Source organism: Bos mutus, chromosome 17 (assembly GCF_027580195.1).
Source record: "Bos mutus isolate GX-2022 chromosome 17, NWIPB_WYAK_1.1, whole genome shotgun sequence".
NCBI lineage: Eukaryota > Metazoa > Chordata > Mammalia > Artiodactyla > Bovidae > Bos > Bos mutus.
In genome coordinates, this window is record NC_091633.1 from 46,535,673 (window position 1) to 46,544,743 (window position 9,071).

The 9,071-nt window shown below is 37.0% G+C and overlaps 1 pseudogene; it reads left to right on the top strand.

The window, feature by feature from the left end:
• The first annotated feature begins 3,442 nt into the window (after positions 1-3,442).
• Positions 3,443-3,615, top strand: LOC138991527 (U1 spliceosomal RNA; annotated as a pseudogene).
• Positions 3,616-9,071: the final 5,456 nt, after the last annotated feature.

The window sequence follows — 9,071 nt, forward strand, 5'->3', positions numbered from 1 at the left end:
GAAACTGTCCTCAAACAGGATACATTGTTGTTATATAATCCTTGTTGTTGTTGTCTAGTCGATTAGTTGTGTCAGACTCCTTGCCACGCCATGGACTGTAGCCCACCAGGTTCCTCTGTCCCTGGGATTCTCCAGGCAAGAATACTGGAGTGGGTTGCCCTATAATCCTTAGTACAGAGCTTAAACTGAGTTGTTTGTTGTGTAATCATCAGAAAAAGATAAAGAAAATAATGTTTTACATGATTAAGACTAAGGAATATAGATTAAAAAGAAGACATTTGTCCTTTCTTCCTCCTTGGGAATCCCAGACACCTGTCTCTGCTTTGAGAACCCCAGACCCATGTCTCCTCATCGGGGACCCCAGATTTCTTATCAACCTACCTAGGAATTGACTCTCTCACTAGAAATGATAACAAATCAGTCATTTGTTGACAGATGAATATTGCCAGGAAATTCATATAGACTATTATAATCTACTCTTCAATTTGTAGATGGAGTCAATATTATTACAACTTTATAAAAATGAAATCTGAGACTCAATTTAATCAAGTTTATGTAAACTGCAAGTTACAAAGTCAGATTCCAAACATAATCCTGTCTGAAATCAGTAACTATATTCTTTTTACATTAGACTACCAATTAGAAAAATTGTCCACTAAAATAGGAAATCATTTGAATATTTATTAAAGGTAAAATAAGTAACTATGTATCAAAGGTTTAAAATATGACATGAATATAGTATATTTTTATTTATAATAATCACACATGAGATATAGCATCTTTAATATTTGTGTCCTTGAAAGCAGTTTATTTTCTGAAGAAAGTTTTATCACTTCTCCTTTAACATGTTAATGGTGTAAATGCTAACATGATATGATTTAATATGAACAACTTAAATATTTTATGAGTGGAATCTCAATTGATAAAATTTCATTATTTAATTGGTACTATATTGCAATCCCTGTTATGCCTCACAAAAGAATCTCTAAGTAGGTTATTACACGGAGAAGGCAATGGCACCCCACTCCAGTACTCTTGCCTGGAAAATTCCGTGGACTGAGGAGCCTGGTGGGCTGCAGTCCATGGGGTCGCTAGAGTCGGACACGACTGAGTGACTTCACTTTCACTTTTCACTTTCTTGCATTGGAGAAGGAAATGGCAACCCACTCCAGTGTTCTTGCCTGGAGAATCCCAGGCACGGGAAGCTTGGTGGGCTGCCCTCTATGGGTCGCACAGAGTCGGACACGACTGAAGCAACTTAGCAGCAGCAGCAGGTTATTACAGAAAATTGTTATACTGTATCAATGTTTTCAAGCTTCCTCAGTTTAGTAGACATTACAAAAGCTATATTTAACCCCAATACTGTGAAATTAAGTCACAGAGGCAAGCAGAAACTATGGTATTTGCTTTGATCATGTACACATTGTAATAAAGAATAGTGGATGCAATTCAAATCTAACTTCGTTTGAGAATAACCCTAGGCATTCCATGTCTGTATTTCTTGGAATTTTGGACTGGCTATTAGAAACTCATTCAGTTTTGCCTTAAAGCATCCACTAACCTCAAACTAAAATACAAAAAAGCTATTATATGATGATTAGCCCCTGCAGACCAGAAACACCAGGTATCTACAGTCATATAGTTTGGGTGACTCACAAAAAGAAAAAAAAGAAATCTATCTCAGGTGGAGTGACTAGTGAAAATAATTACTGAAACTAAAATAAACTCTCATAGTTTAACAAATAGAGTTGAAGGCAGTCAAAGTGTATTACATTTTATAATAGCCTTTTGATATATTTTTTTCTTTATAATGAGGTTTCTTTTCCTTTATTTGACCATAGACATTCTGATTGGTCGGTCAGTTACAATTATTTTTTCATACCCCTAATGACCTACTATGGTGCTTTGTACATTAATAATTATCCATGAAATATGTTGAATTAAATTATAGTTAGTAGTAGTTGGTAGCTTTTTTGGATGAATAAAATAATACAAGTAGATAAAGTACTATTGAAACACTTCTTGATTATAATATCATGAAACATCTTTAGCCAAGGTAAGAATTTAAATGTAGATATAAATGATAAAGTGTGTGTGTGGGGTGGCCTGATTCTTTGCACCCCTATGGACTGTAGCTTGCCAGGCTCCTCTGTCTATGGGATTCTTCAGGCAAGAATCCTGGAGTGGGTTGTCATGCCCTCCTCTGCGGGATCTTCCTGACTAAGGATCAAACCCCCATCTCCTGTGTCTCTTGCTTTGGCAGGAAGTCACTTCACCACTAGTGTCACCTAGGAAGCCTAAATAATAATGAAGCAAGTTCAAATCTGGAATATGATAATCAAAGAAAGATCAATACTTAGATATGAATACTGAAAGACTGATCTTTATGAAACATTGAAATCTAAAATTATTTGCATAGATGCTTATTAAATATTCTAGTAAAGAAATTAAAATGGTTGGCAATTGTAAAATGTAAAAGTGAGAGATTTGTTAAGCACTGAAAGCACAGAAATAGACATATGTCCTAAAATATGAAATATATAATAAAACCAAGCAGGAAATTTTTTATCAAAAAATCTTTTTATCACTAGGAAGGTGGTAAACAAATTTCTACTACTGATTTATTACTGTTAAGTTTATAACGTAATGAACTGAACATTAAGTGAGGGGAATTATATTTGTCCTAGGTAAAACTGTCATCTGAGTAAATTTTCAGTTCAGTTCAGTCTCTCAGTCATGTCTGAGTCTTTGCGACCCCATGGACTGCAGCACACCAGGCTTCCCTGTCCAACACTAACTCCTGGAGCTTGCTCAAACTCATGTTCATGGAGTTGGTGATGCCATCCAACCATCTCATCCTCTGTCATCCCCTTCTCCTTCTGCCTTCAATCTTTCCCAACATCAGGATCTTTTCCAATGAGTCAGTTCTTCGCAACAGGTGGCCAAAATATTGGAGTTTTAGCTTCAAATCTTTAGGATGGTCTAGTTTGATCTCCTTCTAGTCAAAGGCACTTTCAAGAGTCTTCTCCAACACCACAGTTCAAAAGCATCAATTCTTCAGTGCTCAGCCAAAGTAATGCTCAAAATCCTCCAAGCCAGGCTTCAATAGTACATGAAGCATGAACATCAAGATGTTCAAGCTGGATTTAGAAAAGGCAGAACCAGAGATCGAATTGCCAACATCCGTTGGATCATTGAAAAAGCAAGACAGTTCCAGAAAAAAACATCTATTTCTTTTTTTTCCTGCTTTATTGACTACGCCTGAGTTTTTGTGTGGATCACAACAAACTGTGAAACACTCTTAAAGAAATAAGAATACCAGACCACCTGACCTATTTCCTGAGAAATCTGTATGCAGGTCAAGAAACAACAGTTAGAACTGGACATGGAACAACAGACTGATTCCAAATCAGGAAAGGGGTATATTGTCTCCCTGCTTATTTAACTTATATGCAGAGTACATCATGAGAAAGGCTGGGCTGGATGAATTACACTCTGGAATCAAGATTGCTGGGAGATATATCAATAACCTCAGACGCCTGCGATTTCCCCAAATGTGGGAAACTCGACTGCATAATTTGTGGTGGTGGGGGACTGCGTTCGCGCTTTCCCCTGTGGGGAAAAGAAATAATAACCTCAGATATGCAGATGACACCACCTAATGGCCGAAAGTGAAGAATCACTAAGTGAACTTAATGAAAGTGAAAGAGGAGAGTGAAAACATTGGCTTAAAACTCAACATTCAGAAAACTAAGATCATGGCATCCAGTCCCATCACTTCATGGCAAATAGATGGGGAAACAATGGAAACAATGAGAGACCTTATTTTCTTGGGCTCCGCAATCACTGCAGATGGTGACTGCAGCCATGAAATTAAAAGACCCTTGCTCCTTGGAAGAAAAGCTATGACCAACCTATACAGCATATTAAAAAGCAAAGACATTACTTTGCTGACAAAGGGCCATCTAGGCAAAGCTATGGTTTTTCCAGTGGTCATGTATGAGTAAATTTTACCTTGAACATATTCTTATTTCCTGGTAAACATTTTCTATGTTGCCCAAATAAAGCTTTATTCCCACAATTTATTCATTTCTGTAAGGACTTTTTGGTGTGGCCAACTTAAATGGTTCTGATATTTGTATGTCATACTGAAAAGGTTATCACTGACGTTAGAATGGGTAATTCCTTTGTAGATCTAGAACTGCTCCTTTATTAGGTCAAGGTAGAATTTATACAAAAGAAAGTTGGTTTAAGACCAAGGTTTTTATGACTTAAAAGATTAAAGTAGGCAATTTCCATGTGTTTACTCAAACTCAAAAGTTAGCCAAGAGTCTAAAGTAAAAGATAAGTTCTTAAGACGTCGTAAGTCTTCTTGTTCAACCCTTCTCTACATAAATGAGAGAACTCCCTGTGAATGATCTCGTCATTCAACCAGGGTCTCAATCTGAACTTACAGATTCAGGCTCTTTAGGGTCACGACCAAAGTGTCCACTTTTATTAATAACTCACAGTGAGTCACATGCACAATTAAGTTTGAGAAGGTTTTCTAAAGAAAACAAAGCCTTACAAGTGCAACTTTTAAGGTGAGACAATTCAGGCACAATGCCAGACCATCTAAACTTATAAAGATAAAAACCTGAGCTTTGGTTTATTTACTACTCTCCAGTATTTTTGCCTAGAGAATTCCATGGACAGACCATGGGGTCACAAAGAGTTGGACACGACTGAACAACTAACACAAACCTGCTTGTATTCACTTGAAAAAAAATCTTTTAACTTACCCAGTTTTCTTTTCAATAAATTGTCCATATTTCATGAGGTATATGAGATTATCAAATGTGGTAATGCATGCCACATGTCCCCTGCTGTTCTTGCCTTCAGTCTTTCCCAGCATCAGAGTCTTTTCCAGTGAGTCAGTTTTTCACATCAGGTGGCCAAAGTATTGGAGTTCCATTACAGAATAATTAATAAAACATATAATCTCAATAATCTGTATTAACTAATCACATGCCATATTATTTAGATTTAAATTTTTCCCATAAATATTATTTACAAAGATATTTCTTAAAGTGTATTATGTCTCAGATTTCCTTTGCTTTCATTATAAGAAATTCAGTATTACAAAATTAATACTTGCAGTTTTAAAGGTAAACTCTTTCTAGATTTATTTAATCTATACCTGTCAGTTTCTTTATAAAGGTGTTCAAACATAGACCTTTTAAAATTCAGATTTTTAAAAAATGTTTGAGTGTTTACTCTCTACTTCAGTTTTAAAAGACATTTACCATAACAACAGCACAATCTTTTTTGTATAGATGCTACCTCTGAATCTAAGTGAAAGTGAAGTCGCTCAATCGTGTCCAACTCTTTGCGACCCCATGGCCTGTAGCCCATCAGGCTCCTCTGTCCATGGGATTTTCCAGGCAAGAGTGCTGGAGTGGATTGCCATTTCCTTCTCCAGTAATTAGCAACAAATTCTTAACCAATGATACCAATAATGATTTTATGTTCTATGTTTTCTTTTTTCTTTTCACACAATTATTTTTCTTTTATTTTTTCATCTTTAAAACTGTAAATTAAGTATGATTTTCATCAAATTTGACACAAAAGTTTTCATTGTTATTATTAACTGTCAGTCTTCCACTTGTTAACCTGCCATGTTAAAGTGGTAATTGAAGGATTGAGAAAATGAAAGATCATCTCTGTAGGTACTTTAAGAAATTAATTAATTTTTATTTGCAATATTTGACTCAGTAATACATGCCTTTTTTAAAGAAAATAGTTTTATGTGTTAGTTTTTATGTATATATACTTTCAGGTGTCTAAATTTATCTCTTTACAAAAAGATAATTGCTATTCTACATAAGTCAGACTTTTCCACATCTTCAAAAAATGCTTTGGTCAGAGTAATGGTAGGTAGGCAAACTATGCTATAATTGGCACCTTTGAACAGGTTGCAGTTAATTGCCCAAAAAAGCATGCCCCACGCCATCAGTCTCTTGTTTTTTTTCCACTTCATTTTATTACTCTCTGCTTTTTTTTGACTTCTGGTAAATTTTTTATTTTACATATTTTTATTATGTTATATGTATTTCCTCCATGTATGCATCTAAGGTAGAAAATACTGTAGAATGTCTTCCCAACTCCTGTTCAACAGCTGCTCTGAATTACCTGTCCCTTGGTGGGGCCCATGTGTGGGGTTAGTGCTGTCTCACACACTTACACATTTCTTCTCCCACTTCTTATTTGTATGCCAAAAGTTGAATGTTTTGTCCCCAAATACATTTGTCAGACATAATTGTTACTGTAGTCAGATAATTTAAACATTTATCATATAAAAGCAATAAGTGAGTATAAAAGTTAAAAGACAGATTTATTAGAAAATAAAACAGAGTGGTTCCGAAGGAAGTGATAAACATAAGCTAATAAAAATGCTGACAAATTGGATTTATGAGTCAGACTCCTGTAAGAGATTTTTTGAGGGGAGTGAAGGGTGTGAGTATCTGTTCACATAACACTTTTTAAAATAGATTTTAAACCAGTTAATCCATTTTTAAAAAGCAACACTAAAAACCATAGGCTATATGTTATACAAAAATAAAGAATGGTAATAAATCAAATTTGACGGTACACCAAAAGGATCATACAAAATGAAGTGAAATTTATTCCAGGGATGCAAGCATGGTCCAAAATTCCCAAATCAAGGAATGTGATACACCACATTAACACAATCAAGGATAAAATTTATATGGCCATACCAGTAGATGCAGATAAAGTATTTGACAAAATTCAAAATCCATTTAAAATAAAAACTCTCAACAGAATGGGTATAGAGGGAATGTATTGTGCCTCAACATAATAGAAGCCATATATGACAAACCTACACTAACATACCCAATGGTGAAAAATGAAAACTTTTAAGACAGAAATAAGATGTTGCATATTCCACCACTTTTAATCAAAAGAGTACTGGAATCTCCAGAGCTATTAGGCAGTAAAATAAATACAAAGCATTTTAGTGGTAAAGAAAGAAGTAAAATTGTTTCTACTTGCAAATGACACAATATTATATATAGAAAACCCAAAAGACTCCTCTGAAAACCTGTTAAAACTAATTTAAAAATTCATCAGATTAGTAGGACATAAATCAATATATAGAAATTATGTTCATTTCAAAATACTGACAACAAACTAAGAAAGAGAAATTTAAAATTTTCATTTACAATACTGTCAATAATAGGGCTTCTGGTTCAAGTGGCAGAGTAAAAGGATGTGTGTTCATCTCCTCCTGCAAGAGCACCAAAATCACAGCTAGCTGTTGAACAACCATTGACAGGAGGACACTGAAACCCACCAAGTAAAGATACCCAATATCCAAAGACAAATAAGCTGCAATGAGATGGTAGGAGGAGTGCAAACATGATCAAAATTATATCTCATACCCCACGAGGGGGCAGCCTTCAATCTGGAGAACAATAATACCAAAGAAGTTCCCCCATTATTGTGAAGGTTTTGAGCCTCATGTCAGACTTCCCAGCCTGGGGACCTGGCAAAGGGACCAAGAATCCCCAGGGAATCTGACTTTGAAGATCAGTGGGATTTGATTACAGGACCTCCACAGGAGTAGGGGAAACAGAGACTCCCCGCTATAGGGCACAGACAAAATCTTGTGCACAAGTCCAAGGGGAAGGGAGCAGTGATCCTACAGGAGACTGAACCAGACCTACCTGCTAGTGTTGGAGGGTATCCTGCGGGCAGTGTCTCACTGTGGCAACAGGGTATTGGCATCAGCAGTCCTGGAAGGGGCTTTTTGGTGCAAATCCTCTTGGAGGTCACCATTAACCCTACCATAGAGCCCATAGACTGGGTCACCTCAGGAGGAACAAGCACAGCCCTACCCACTAGAGCAAGATCTAGTTTTTTCCACCTTGTCCCTCCCATCAAAAAGCGTATAGAAGCCTCTCAGCCTCATCCACCAGAGGGTGGGAAGAAGAAGCAAGAAGAACCACAAGCCTGCAACAATTAGAATCAAAATCATATCACAGAAAGTTGTGTTTATGTGTAAGTCACTCAGTCATGTCAGACTCTTTGCAACCCCATGGAATGTAGTTCACCAGGCTCCTCTGCCCATGGAATTCTCCAGGAAAGAATACTGGAGTGGGTTTCAGTTCCCTTCTCCAGGGGATCTTCCCTACCCAGAGACTGAATCTGGGTCTCTCACATTGTTGGTAGTTTCTCTACCATCTGAGCCACCAGGGAAACCCACAGAAAATTAGCCAGTATGAAAAAAAGCATAGGATTTTGTCCCAGATGAAGGGACTAGATAAAACTAAGAAAAACAGTCGGATGAAATGGAGATGGGCAACCTCCCAGAAAAAGAATTCAGAATATGATAGTGAAGGTGTCCTAGGATCTCAGAAAAAGAATAGAGGTAAATATTGAGAAGATGCAAGAAATGTTTACCAAAGACTTAAGAACTCAAGAACAAATAAACAGATTAACAATACACTGCTGCTACTGCTAAGTCACTTCAGTCGTGTCCGACTCTGTGCGACCCCATAGACGGCAGACCAGGCTCCCCTGTCCCTGGGATTCTCCAGGCAAGAATGCTGGAGTGGGTTGCCATTTCCTTCTCCAATGCATGAAAGTGAAAAGTGACAGTGAAGTCACTCAGTCGTGTCCGACTCTTTGCAACCCCACGGATTGCAGCCCACCAGGCTCCTCCGCCCATGGGATTTTCCAGGCAAGAGTACTGGAGTGGGGTGCCATTGACTTCTCCAACAATACACTAGAAATAATCATTAGCTGAATAACTGATGCAGAATGGTTAAGTGACCTGGAGGACAGAATGGTGGAAATTACTGCGACAGACAGAATATAGAAAAAAGAATGAAAGAAAAAAAAGTCTTAAAGAACTCTGGAACAATGTATATTCTCCAACATTCACATTATAGGGGTTCCAGAAGGAGAAAAGAGAGAGACAAGACCTGAGAAAATAGTTGAAGACATAATAGCTGAAAACTTCCCTAACATGGGAAAGGAAATAGTCAACCAAGTCCAGGAAGCATAAA